This window comes from Notamacropus eugenii, chromosome 3, assembly GCF_028372415.1.
Source record: "Notamacropus eugenii isolate mMacEug1 chromosome 3, mMacEug1.pri_v2, whole genome shotgun sequence".
NCBI lineage: Eukaryota > Metazoa > Chordata > Mammalia > Diprotodontia > Macropodidae > Notamacropus > Notamacropus eugenii.
In genome coordinates this window covers 149,543,733-149,558,218 of record NC_092874.1, presented here as the reverse complement: position 1 = coordinate 149,558,218, position 14,486 = coordinate 149,543,733, and the positions used below count along the sequence as shown (strand labels likewise).

The 14,486-nt window shown below is 37.2% G+C and overlaps 1 long non-coding RNA gene across 1 annotated transcript; it reads left to right on the top strand.

The window, feature by feature from the left end:
- The first annotated feature begins 548 nt into the window (after window positions 1-548).
- On the top strand, window positions 549-8,864 carry LOC140533415 (uncharacterized). The gene is made up of 4 exons (XR_011976913.1): window positions 549-656; window positions 3,373-3,408; window positions 4,067-4,209; window positions 4,399-8,864. It is a non-coding gene; the product is annotated as an uncharacterized lncRNA (long non-coding RNA).
- Window positions 8,865-14,486: the final 5,622 nt, after the last annotated feature.

Here is a 14,486-nt window from a genome sequence, read left to right as displayed (position 1 = left end):
GCATATAAAATTCTTTGACAATAACTAACGTCTCTGTTTATTAACTCTTATAGATTTTTGATATATAAAGTAAGATATGAGTAAGAAACATTTCTAGCTCAGAAAGTTAGATCAGTGCAACAAGGATGATGTCACATTGTTGAAGAGGTAGGATCCTTTCACCTAGCATTGAAAAGCTTAGTTTTTCATCAGAGAGAAGACATTCCTGGTGGGGTTGGTTGGTCAATGACACCAACTTGCTCTAGGCTTGAGACTTTAGCAATCATACCACTCTAGTCTCTAAACATTTGTGTCTTTGTAAGGTGCGCCTTGTCCTGTACAAGCTTTTGGTCTTTGAGACAGTCTTCTTGTGGAAATTCTATATAACCTCACTGAGACTCATTGGCCTGTCCCTGTGACCAATCAATTTCAGACCCAGTCAAGTCTCAAGGGCAGGCTTTACACAGGGCAGCCTCACTGGATGGGGCCTCTTAGCTGAGTCAATGTTGAGCTGAATTCTTATAGGCTATGTTAACACCTGATCTAATATTGCACTTTGCCCATGTGTTGATGCAGTTCACTCTGTACTTGGGGAAGAGGATTATTATGATAAGTCTGTCCAAATCAGTTGAATGAATTCCCAGTGTTGGATCCTGGCCAATCAAAGGGGAAAATAGGTAAGGGATTCTCTTGTTGTCAAGACTGAATATTTGAATACTACCAGTAATAGCAGAAAGTACAGGGTATTCCAAAAATCTTAACATCTACAGCTTCAAGCTTTTCAAGTTTAAAACTGTGCTAAGACATTTGGATGCCCAAAATTCTACAATGGATGTTGCTAACAAGTTTAATCTACCCAGTACACATGGTAACAATTTTTAGTCATCTAATTACCAATGCTACTGCCATATCTATAAGTAAGAAGGGGGAAGAAGAAAAATTGCTAATTTCCTTAGACTTTGATTAAAATTTTACTTTTTCAGTCATGAGAAATGATGACTTTTGGTTTGATAAATTGTAGTCTCCTTAGAGAGAAAAATGACATTCATGTTTGGGAATAGAAAAGGGTGCAAATTATTCAATTAATTTAATTATAAATTAATACAAATTTGCCAAAGAACACTTGCCTCTCATAATATATGGATATTTTGTGAGGTTATTTTTATTAAAACAATAAGACTTTCAGGCATGTAGCCTGATGGAAAATTGAGGAATGAAAAACAAAGGGAAAAATGGAAAAGGAAACCTTGCAAGAAGCAAATTTTATCCCCTAAATACCAGTATGGAAATTTTTGTGCCCAAAGACTCATTATCTGGCATTTCAGAGTTAAAGGAAAACACATTTCTTCATACACTGAAGCCCAGTTAGTTTCAAAACTAGCTGGGCATTTCTCCAAGGCATGTGCTAATAAGCTAAGTTCCCTCTGGTGAAGTTCTGTTCTAGTCAACCTCACCCTGAGATATAGATCAGTAGATTCATAGATTGATACTCAGAAAGCTTTGAATACAGACCCCTGTTTTTACAAATGAAGGGAATAAGGCCCAGGGCACTCAAAGGATTTACCCAAGGTTGTATATCCTGTTACTTGAAGATCCTGATTTGTGTTCTATTGCTGTTTCCAGGAAAGTACCCATGATGCCTTCCCATGGGCATTTTCAAACAGGTTTAGAAATCCATTTTAGTTATTTTGGAGAATAACTCTTCTCTATTTAAAATCTGTATTATCCTTTATTTAATTATTTTCTAAATATTTAGAGGTTAATAAAGACATCAGTTCTATGTTAAATTTTAGTTGCTAAGTGAAAGCAGAAATTGGAATAATTTAGAAACAAGTTCCCAAGAAAACTACTGATTGGAAAATCACTTGCATGGGTTTTTTGGCGACGAGCAAGGGAAAAGGCCAAGGAATCACAGGAAGGGCTTGAATAGTAGGTTAGGAATTGTAAGGAATGATGGAGATTTGGTTTAGTGCTGAGTTGGGAAGGAGAGGAATATAGAATTTCACTGATCTAGAGATGGCAAAGCTCTAACTCTTTCAAGTTGAGTTATGTTAGATTGGACTAGTACAGTTCTAGGCCTCAAACTCAGAGCAAGTTGGTACTGTCACCAACCCAGAATGCCTCCTCTCTGATAAATTATGATCAAGCAGTTAAAAACCTCTGAAGACAGAAAAAGAAAAGACTAAATAGGAGCTTCCTACAAGGGCTCCATGTGCCATGCTGTACTAAAGTCTTCAAGCCCCAGAACAATTATATAAGAAAGGGGTCCAGATATGTTAGAAGATTCTTTCCACTTAAGTCTATGGGGAAAATTGGGGTTAGATTATGTGGTGATTGATAATAGTTGAAGTTAAGGAACAAGGTTCCTAGTTTTATGTAGGTGTTCATTCTGGTATTTTTAACATCCTTTTAAATATAACACAAACATTAGCTAATTGTTTATGTTATTGTTCGTTTTTATTCAAATTATCTTTTTTTAAGGGTAAGCCCTGATGAACTTAATAAGATTACAGGATAGTGAACTTTGTTTGGGACTGCTCCAAAGATGAATTGTTTTACTCAGACTATGGGAAGAATGGATTCTTCACAAGAAGAGCCATTGCTTTGTGCTTGTCTGTGTGATATAGGTTCTCCTAGTGGGTGATATCACCCCATGGGGGGACATTAGAATGATTCAGGGGGGTGCTAGTAGCCTCGGATGCAATTGGGGGGCATCGGGTAAAAATAAGGGTGCAGTGGGAGCTTAAGGAAAGAAGAGAAGGTAAAATTTTGAAAACCCACGTGTACATGTTTCATCTGTTGTGAAACAGAGTTAAAGTCATAATGATTACATTATTATCCAAACAAACAAGCAAAAGGAAGCCAGTTAAGCAACCTCTTCCTCAACATATGGTTGACTGACCAGAACTAGCCTTTCCAAGGCACTCTCATTCCATGTCATCATCACGTTCTCAAACACAAGCTCTCTAGGATCTCCAAGTACAGAGGTCATCTTGTGAGTGACACAAGATTTGAGTTTGAGAGTCAGAATTTCTAACCTGTGATAAATATACTGACCAATGGAGCAGCTAGGTGGTGCAGTGGATAGAGTGCTGGAAGACTCATCTACTCTGGCTTCAGAGACTTACTAGTTGGATGACTCTGGGCAAGCCACTTAATCCTGTTTCCCTCAGTTTCCTCATTTGTAAAATAAGGTAGAGAAGGATATGGCAAATCACTCCATTACCCTAGCCAAGAAAACCCCAAATGGGGTCACCAAGAGTTGGACAGAGCTGAAAAATGACTGAACAACAACAAATATTGACCGATACAACTCTTTCTAAGAGAAGAGATTTACATATGACCCAAATGTTCTAAAGAGCAGCAGCAAGGTATCAACTCTATATTTTGCAGGTACAGAGGACCTGGAATTCTCATTCAGCAATTAAAGTGAGTTATTTGTACAACGTACATCTGATGGGGAGAGGGGGTTACCTTTTTAAAGAGCCTCCGAATGTTTCACTCTGGAGGAATCTAAGCCTTCAGAGTGGCTGTTGTCCTTGTTGTCCTTGTCTGTCATTCATTCTCAAAGAGGACCTTGACATCAAACAGGTGATGACATGACATGTAAGTGAATTGGATTTAAGTGAGAGAGGGCTGTTCAACATTACCAGCCTTATTTGTTCCCCCAGAGCCATCTGGGTCCAGTGGCAAATAAGGATGACTGGAGTTGGCCCTGGATGCAGTGGGAGACCTTGGTCTTTTTAAGCTAAGCTCTTTTCTGGATTTCAGTATAACTCAGGCAATGCCTATTCACCAGTTTAGGAAAGACTAGTTGGCCACAGTGCTAACAGGAATGAAAGACCAGAGAGTTTTTCCTTATTAAATAAACAACAACTCCTGCTCTTTAAATCTAAGGTCATTGAAAGGAAGACTATTTTGACAGACTCATTTGAGAACAAAAGTGTGTGTGTGCGCACGTACCTATATACCTATGTATGTCTGTATTATTTAACATACATATATATGTACCTGATGCCTTTTACTATATGCATCTGTGTGGAGTGAAAGAGTGACTCACTAAAATGTTGGGATATTTCCTGTCTAGTAGCCCCAGGAGTGTTTCTTTTCCTGAGGGAGTCCAAATCACAGAATGGTACCACGAATCTGGCAGGGAGATGGGTTATCAAAGGACTGGGAGACAAGAAGGCACTGGATGCATCACTGTGGAAAGTGGAACTTAAGTGAAATGTAGGTAGTCTGTTCCGTTGTTAACCCCAAATATATTTCCATTCTGAGGAGTCTAAACTACTGGTAGAGCTGTTCATAGGACTTTTAGATCCTTTTGGATTGTAGGACTCATCAAAGAGAGGGAAAAATGGTGAAGATTGTTTATAGGAAATTGTGAATTGTAGATGTATTTTCTGCATTTTTTTACAGGTTCCCATGAGTCACATGGTCTTTCTTCATTTTCTGTGGGTGAAATAAAGGCTGACCTGGACACAGCATTTGCATTGTTTGTATAGGATCTGAGAGACTCTTCACATCAGTGGAAACCCAGACTTGAGCTAGACTCAAGTCTCAGATTTCCTAGCATACACTCTGGCTGAGCGTATCAGTGGTAATACCCCAAGATTGGAACCAGTCTACAACTGCCAAAAGGTTAAAGGTGCTAGGTCAATGGTTACAATATCAAAGAGAATGAAAATAAGGCATACCAATTTATGTTCTTAGTTAATCACATTTATGGAAAAGACAGTTGTTAGAACTTTGAAGCCAATAGATTATCTCTCACTCTTAATCTACTGGCAGTTTATCCAAATTACAAGCACAGTAGCTAAGGGGAGATAAACAACTCAGTCTTTGTAGTCTTAATCTTGCTAGGTGAAACCTGAAAGTAATGGCAAAGATCTTTCATTGAAAAGAAGCTTATGCCTTCCCTAGGAGGAGTTAATGCTATGAAGAGAGATATATGGGCTTGGTCCATGCTACATCACTTGGGGAGAGAACATCCATTCATGTCATACTTTCTGAACTCTAGAGAAATAACAAACAAGCAATAATTCTTTTCCAGGAAAACTTAGGCAATGTTTCCAGTCCTCTTGAATTCAAAATCATCATTCCTCTGCCAGTTAAAAACATCTACTCATGGTCTTAATTCTCTGTTGCTTTTGGGGAAGACCAGTTGCAGAGATGGCCAGAGACATTATATTTTTTTGGCTAGTAAACCTTGGAAAATTTGAAGCTTTCTTCCTGGCATAATTATAGATCATTTTCATAGTCCTTTGATGACTCACTGGGATTATGAACTCTTGGAACTCATTTATTTATTTAAGCCAAAGCTTTTCATGTGGAGGATTTTTGCCTTTACCTCTTCCTCCCCACAAAAATTAATTCATATTTATGTAGTGCTTCAAGGTGGACAAAGGTTTAAGGTTTCATGGTTAACTCTCCACTTCTATATCCCTGAAACCATGCATTTGTACTATTTTCCCAATGATCAAAATTTATATTAAGGTTGACAGCAAACCAGGGTTAGGTAACATGTGTTTATTGTGACTATGGTCATTTTAAGCATATGATCAAGCCAAGAGAATTTAGTAGAGGAGTGCCTCTCCTTGGGGCTTTGTTTCCTTTGTCTAATGTAATATTTTCTATTATTGTTATTAATGCTATGTTCAATTTGCCTCTCTGCCTTTACTCAAGCTGTTTTTCTCTTTTCTGGACCTTCTTTGGCATCTCCAGCCGCCCAAGTCCAATTCTGCCTTCCAGGCTAATAAACCCTGCATCTTCCACTAAAGGCTACTTTGTGCCAGCCTGTATGACTTCTCCCTTCTCTAAATTACTGTTGTACTTACTAGGCCCAAAAGGAGGTAGCAGTAGGCTCCAGATTAAGTTAGTGGGGGAATAAAAGAGTAATTTTACTTGGGCTTGAAGCTTAGTTTGTTCTTCAGATTTACCAAATGGAAAATGATAAGCTAGGATACTCAAAGATCTGGAGTTACACAGGATGGTGTTCCTCTTGAGGACCTTCCCCAAAAGGACATTCTTCTTTGCTCATTATATCCCCATTCACAATTTACTCTGGGAAAATATCCAAATATAGGTCATGTAGAGATCTCCACAAATGTGGACAATTGGGACACCAGGTCCCATGTAAGCAATCAAGGTGACAAATACATATCAAGTGTAGGACAGACTTCATTTCAACTTTATAGAAAATACAGAAGTCCCAAAGGACTTACAGGAATACACAAACAGATATTAAAAAAACAAGAACAAACCTCCACATAAAATACTCACAGTAACACACAATCAAGATACTTCTTTTCTAGGGGTAGATCAGTGGAATAGGTTAGGTACACAAGATACAGTAGTCAATGATTATAGCAGTCTACTATTTGATAAACCCAAGGACCCCAGCTTCTGGGATAAGAACTCACTATTTGACAAAAACTGCTGGCAAAATTGGATAGTAGTATGGTAGAAACTGGGCAGAGACCAATGCCTAACACCATATACCAGAATAAAGTTCAAATGGATACACAATCTAGGTATAAAGGCTGATACTATAAACAAAATAGGGGAGCAAGGAATAGTGTATTTGTCAGATATATGGAGAATGGAGAAATTTATGACCAAACAAGAGACAGAGAACATTATGAAATGCAAAATGGATAATTTGGATTACATTAAATTGAGAAGTTTTTGTACAAACAAAGCCAATGCAACCAAGATTGGGAGGGAAGCAGAAAACTGGGATAGAATTTTGCAACTAGTGTTTGTGATACAGGCCTTATTTCTAAAATATAGAGAGAGCTGAGTCAAATGTACAAGCATACAAGTCATTCCCCAATTGATAAATGGTCAAAGGATATGATTTCTTCCTCTGAGAACTGTCTGTTCATATTCTTTGACAATTTATCAACTGGGGAATGACTTGTATTCTTGTAAATTTGACAATTCTCTATATATTTTAGAAATGAGACCTTGATCACAGACACTAGTTGTAAAAGTTTTCTGTTTCCCTCCCAATCTTGGTTGCAGTCATATGAAAAAATGCTCTAAATCACTATTGATTACAGAGATGCAAATCAAAACAACTCTGAGGTACCATATCACACCTATCAGACTGGCTAACATGACAAAACAGGAAGATGATACATGTTGGAGAAGATGTGGGAGCATTGGAACATTAATTCATTGTTGGTGGAGCTGTGAGCTGATCCAACCATTCTAGAGAGCAATTTGGAACTATGCTCAAAGTGCTATAAAAATGTGCATACCCTTTGACCCAGCAATATCCCTTCTAGGGCTATACCCCAAAGAGATCGTAAAAATGGGAAAAGGACCCACATGTACAAAAATATTTATAGCAGCTCTTTTCGTGGTGGCCAAGAACTGGAAATCCCCATCAATTGGAGAATGGCTGAGCAAGTCATGGTATATGAATGTAATGAAATACTATTGTGCTATAAGAAATGACGAACAGGAGGGCTTCAGAAAATCCTGGAAAGACTTATATGAACTGATGCTGAGTGAAATGAGCAGAACCAGGAGAACATTATGCACAGTAACAGTCACAGGGTGCGAGGACTGTTTCTGATAGACTAAGCCCTTCACAGCAATGCAAGGACCTAAAATATTTCCAAAGTACTCTTGATGTAAAATGCGATTCATAACCAGAGAAAGAAGTATAGAATGGAATGCAGAATGAAGCAGACTATTTTCTCTTGTGCTACATTTTGCTTTGGTTTCGTTTTTCTGATGGTTTCTTCCATTCATTTTAATTCTTCTATGCAACATGACTAATGTGAAAATGTGTTTAATAAGAATGTATGTGTAAAACTCATATAAAATTGCTTGCCATCTTGGGGATGGAGCGCGGGAGAAGAGGAGAAAATTTAAAACTTATAGAAGTGATTGTAGAAAACTGAAAACAAATTAATTAATTAATTTTAAAAAAAGATACTTTTCTTCCCTGTCTGGTAGGTCCTATTTTTTCACTAGACAACTAGAATATATGGTGCTTTCAAGTAGATATTGCTTTATTTTTTGCTTTATATCTTCAGAGCCTGGTTTGGTACCTTATCTATATCAGGTACTCAATAAATGATTGTTGATTGAGAGTTCCTAATTCTATCTTTTCACTTTAAAGATGAGAGAGATTAAAAAAAAAAAACAATGCAGGGGTCTATTAAGCAATTTTTACACATTCAAACAGGTAGAAAACATTTGAATCCAGGTCTTCTGACACCAGGGCCAAAGTTCTTTATGCTGTGTCATATTGCCTCATTAGGACTAATTTAATGATATCCCACTGTTTAGATTTCTCCCAGAAGGGAATGGAACTTAGGAGTTGCTAGAAGGGAAGCATTTTGACATTCTTATGAATCCTTAGCTAGGGTTCTACACTATTCCACCTAGATTTGTAGTGACAACCCTGAAGTTTGAACTCCTGTTGGAAAACGAAACACTCTTGGTGACTGTTGGACAGGCAGTTTTTCCCCTTCTCACCAGATCTATCCTATTTAGACAGGATAGTAATAGCAGGGAGCACAGTACAGATCTTATAGTTTTAATCTTTTATTTATTCTGTAGGGAAGGGCCAGGACATGGGGACTTCTCTCTCTCTTCAAGGGCAGGATGCTCAGGCATTTTTTCCCCTGGAATTTGGGGTTATTTGAATCAACCTTGATAGTCAGCAGCGGTGAAGGAATCTCCTTTCTCTGGTAAGAGGGGCTAGATTCTAGGATTGTCCTCCTAGGAAATCAGTGTCCCATCTTCTATACATTGTAGGCTGGGATCCAGGAGTATTTATTATCCATGAACTCTGTTGCTACATGGGTCAACACATTTAACTACTATGTACTTCTTGAGGATACTCCATTATTGCCCTTGCTTCTGCCCTCTCTTTGGCTGAAGAAGTCGGCTCTCAGATATCTGAATTTGACTTAGAAAATTGTGGGCAAACACATGTCATGCCTGTGTATGCCCTAAAGGAGCCGTTACTAGCCTGGGAAAAGCCATGAGTAGGCATAGCTCTCTTCCCTCCCAGCCAGAACTTAGGTCCGTCCTTAGCTTTGTTGTTCTTTCAGGAGTTTAAATCCAAGGTGAAAACGAACCCCAAAGGGCTAAACCATTCTGTTGGTTCACTTTTATAGACTGATGAAAAAAAGGACGACTTCTTTCCCAAGAATTTTTCTTCTTATGAGTCCCAGATAATCAATTTATCTTGGAGGTAGCCCCAATCTTTCATCAGGAGTTATCTTTTGTCCTCTTAATGATGTGTCTCTTAATGGGCCCATCCACATTTCTTGATAAGGGACTTTCAAAAACCAGGAACAAACGACTGACCCCATGATAAACTCATACATCAACTGGCAAGTTTCCCCTGAACAATCTCTTATGAAACTACCATCCTTCAACCTTGGGGTAAGGATATTTAAATAATGTTTTTGTCATACTTAATATTAACTTAATTTTAATGAATATTAACTAGATTTTTCCTTTCAACATACTTTTTATAGGGGAAAAAGGCTAGTAAAACTTTTTTTTAAGTTAAGAAAAAGCTCTGATTATATTTCACTTTATTCTGATCTTCTGCTTTAATACATCTTCATAGAATCTCAGAGTAGGAAGGGACCTCAAAAGTCACCTACCTAACCTGATGAGGAATCTTACTTGATGAGGAATTTCCTCTATCACATCCTGAAGGAGTGACCATCACATTCTTCTTGAAGACCTCTAGAATACTTCTTTTTTATTTTTTTATTTTTTAATGTTTAACAATCACTGCCATACAATTGAGATTTTATCCCCCCACTACCCCCCTCCCTCCCCACAGCTGCATACAATTCTGTATAGATTCTACATATACTTTCCTATTGAGTATATTTTCACTATAGTCATGCTATGTAGTCAGACTAAAATAAATGAAAGAAATCGTATAACAAATCAGAACATGATACACAAACACATACACATACACAAACATGATCTGCTACATTTTGTGAGTGACTTCCATATTTCTTTCTCTGAGTGTGGAAGGCATTTTGCCTTGAGAACCACCTTTGGGATTTTTTTTTTTTAAGAAGTTTTTGCATTATTACAAAATTCCAAGTTTACCAGAAAAAACTCTCACACACTGTGGTCATTGCTGTGCACAAAGTTCTCCTGGTTCTGCTCCTTTCACTCAGCATCAGGTCATATAAGTCCTTCCAGGCCTCTCTGAAGTCTTCTTGTTCATCATTTCTTATGGCACAATAGTGCTCCATTACATTCATATACCATAATTTATTCAGCCATTCCCCAATTGATGGACATCCCCTTGACTTCCAGTTTTTGGCAACTACATAGAGTGCTGCTATAAATATTTTTGTACATGTGGGACCCTTTCCCATTTTTATGATCTCTTGGGGATATAGTCCTAGTAGCGATATTGCTGGGTCAAAGGGTATGCACATTTTTGTAGCCCTTTGGGCATAGTTCCAAATTGCTCTCCAGAATGGTTGGATGTGCTCGCAGCTCCACCAACAATGAATTAGTGTTCCAACTCTCCCACATCCTCTCCAGCATTTATCGTTTTCTTGTTCTGTCATGTTTGCCAATCTTATAGGTGTGATGTGGTACCTCAGAGTTGTTTTGATTTGCATCTCTCTAATCAATAGTGATTTAGAGCATTTTTTCATATGATTATAGATATCTTTAATTTCTTCCTCTGAAAATTGCCTGTTCATATCCTTTGACCATTTATCAATTGGGGAATGACTTGTATGATTATACATTTGGGTCAGTTCTCTATATATTCTAGAAATGAGGCCTTTATCCCCAAGCTTAGCTGTAAAAATTCTTTCCCAATTTACTACATCCCTCCGGATTTTGGTTGCATTGGGTTTGGTTGTGCAAAAACTTCTCAGTTTAATGTAATCAAAGTTATCCATTTTGCATTTCATAATGCTTTCTATCTCTCCTTTAGTAAAGAATCCTTCCCTTCTCCATAGATCTGATAAATACACTATTCCTTGCTTCTCCAGTTTATTCATGATATCAGTCTTTATACCTAAATCATGTACCCATTTGGACTTTATTCTTGTGTACTGTGTCAGGTATGGGTCTATGCCTAATTTCCGCCACACTGTTATCCAGTTTTCCCAGCAATTTTTGTCAAACAATGAGTTCTTATCCCAGAAGCTGGGGACCTTGGGTCTATCAAACAGAAGGTTGCTATATTCCTTGCCTACTGCATCTTGAGTGCCAAGTCTATTCCACTTGTCTACCTCTCTGTTTCTTAGCCAATACCAAGTGGTTTTGATAATTGCTGCTTTATAGTACAGTTTGAGGTCTGGTAGCGCTAGGCCACCTTCCCAAGCATTTCTTTTCATTAGTCCCTTTGATATTCTGGACCTTTTGTTTTTCCAAATGAATTTTGATATTATTTTATCCAGCTCTAGAAAGTAATTGTCTGATAGTTTAATTGGTATGGCACTAAATAAGTATATTAATTTAGGTAGAATTGTCATTTTTATCATATTAGCATGGCCTACCCATGAGCAATTAATGTTTTTCCACTTACTTAAGTCTGACTTTATTTGTGCAAAAAGTGTCTTGTAATTGTGTTCATATAATCCCTGGGTTTGTTTTGGCAGGTAGACTCCTAAGTATTTTGTACTGTCTACCCTAGCTTTAAATGGGATTTCTCTTTCTATCTCTTGCTGTTGGACTTTGTTGCTAATATATAGGAATGCAGAAGATTTGTGTGGGTTTATTTTGTAACCTGCAACTTTGCCAAAGTTGTTTATTAGTTCAAGTAATTTTTTACTTGAATCTCTGGGATTCTCTAGGTAAATCATCATATCATCTGCAAAGAGTGATAACTTAGTTTCTTCTTTGGCTATTCTTATTCTTTGAATATCTTTATCTTGTCTAATTGTTACAGCTAACATTTCTAGTACCATATTGAATAATAGTGGTGACAATGGACATCCTTGTTTCACCCCTGATCTTACTGGAAATGCATCTAGCTTATCCCCATTGCATATAATGCTTGCTGAAGGTTTTAGATAGATACTGCTTATTATTTTATGGAAAGTTCCCTTTATTCCTGCGTTCTCCAGTGTTTTTAGTAGGAATGGGTGTTGTATTTTGTCAAAAGCTTTTTCTGCATCTATTGAGATAATCATGTGGTTTTTGTTAGCTTTGTTGTGGATGTGATCGATAATGCTAATAGTTTTCCTAATATTGAACCAGCCCTGTAATCCTGGTATGAATCCTACCTGATCATAATGTATTAATCTCGTGATAAGATGCTGTATTCGTTTTGCTAGAATCTTATTTAAAATTTTTGCATCTATATTCATTAGGGAAATTGGTCTATAATTTTCTTTCTCTGTTTTGTCTCTTCCTGGTTTGGGTATCAAAACCATATTTGTATCATAGAAAGAATTTGGGAGGACTCCTTATCCCCAATTTTCAAAAATAGTGTATGTAGTATTGGATTAACTGTTCTTTAAATGTTTGATAGAATTCACTTGTGAATCCATCTGGCCCTGGAGATTTTTTCCTAGGGAGTTCATTGATGGCTTGTTCAATTTCTTTTTCTGAGATGGGGTTGTTTAAGTATTCAACTTCCTCTTCTGTTAATCTGGGCAATTTGTATTTTTTAAAATATTCATCCATCTCGTTTAGATTATCGAATTTGTGGGCATAAAGTTGGGCAAAGTAGTTTCTAATTATTGTTTTAATTTCCTCCTCATTGGAGGTGAGTTCACCCCTTTCATTTTTAATATTAGTAATTTGATTTTCTTCTTTCTTTTTTTTAATCAGATTGACCAAAGGTTTATCAATTTTATTAGTTTTTTCATAAAACCAACTATTGGTTTTATTTATTAATTCAATAGTTTTCTTAATTTCAATTTTATTAATCTCTCCTTTGGTTTTCAGTATTTCTAATTTGGTATTTACTTGGGGATTTTCAATTTGTTCTTTTTCTAGCTTTTTCAACTGCAAGCCTAAGTCATTGATCTCCTCTTTCTCTATTTTATTTATGTAAGCATTCAAAGATATAAAACTTCCCCTAATAACTGCTTTTGCAGTATCCCATAAGTTTTGGTATGTTGTCTCACTATTGTCATTCTCTTGAATGAAATTGTTGATTGTTTCTATGATTTCTTCTTTAACCCAACCCTTCTTTAGAATTAGATTATTTAGTTTCCAATTGATTTTTGGTTTCTCTTTCCATGGCCTTTCATTACATGTAATTTTTAATGCATTATGATCTGAAAAGGATGTATTGATCATCTCTACCTTTCTGCACTAGATTGTGAGATTTTTATGTCCTAGTACATGGTCAATTTTTGTAAATGTTCCATGTACTGCTGAGAAAAAGGTATATTCCTTTCTATTCCCATTTAATTTTCTCCAAAGATCTATCATATCTACCTTATCCAGAGTTTTATTTACCTCCTTAACCTCTTTCTTGTTTATTTTGAGGTTGGATTTATCGAGTTCAGAGAGGGGGAGGTTGAGGTCCCCCACTAGTATAGTTTTGCTATCAATTTCTTCCTTCAACTCCCCCAACCTCTCCTCTAAGAATCTGGATGCTATACCACTTGGAGCATACATGTTTAGTAATGATATTGCTTCATTGTCTATGGTGCTTTTTAGCAGGATATAGTTTCCATCCTTATCCCTTTTGATTAGATCTATTTCTGCTTTTGCTTTGTCTGAGATTAGGATTGCTACTCCTGCCTTTCTTACATGAGCTGAAGCACAATATATTCTGCTCCATCCTTTGACCTTTATCCTATGTGTATCCCCCCGTTTCAAATGTGTTTCTTGTAAGCAGCATATTGTTGGATTATGGCTTTTAATCCATTCTGCTATCCGTCTCCGTTTTATGGGAGAGTTCATTCCATTCACATTCACAGTTATGATTACAATCTGTGTATTTCCCTCCAACCTCTTTCCCACCATTTGTGCTTTTAGCTCTCCCGTCTCCCTTCCCCTCCTCAATAGTATTCACTTTTCTCCCCCTCCTCCTGCAGCCTTCCCCTCCTTCTTTTGACCCCCCTCCCTTTTAGTTCCCTTTACTCTTATTGCTTCTTTCCTCCCTTTTAGCCTCCCTCCCCTTTCTTCCCCCTTCCCCTCCTACTACCTATAGAGCTAGTTAGGCTTATCTACTTAAGATTATTGTTCCCTCCTTTGAACAAATCAGATGAGAGTACCTCTCAAACAATGCTCATCTCCCTCCCCTCCTTCCCTCTACTATAGTTTTGTACTTCTTCCTGTGATATAATTTGCCATTTTCTGCTTCCCCCTTTCCACACCTCCTATTACATTCCCTTCTCATACTTAAATCATATTTTTGACATGACATCATTTACTTTATGCCTGTTCCCTCTACATATATCCCTTTTATCATAATAGCTGCACAGTTCTCAAGATTAACAGGTATCATCTTCCCTTATAGGGAGGTAAACAGTTTGCCCTAATTGAGTAGCAAGTTTTTGTTTTTGTTTTTTCCCCTC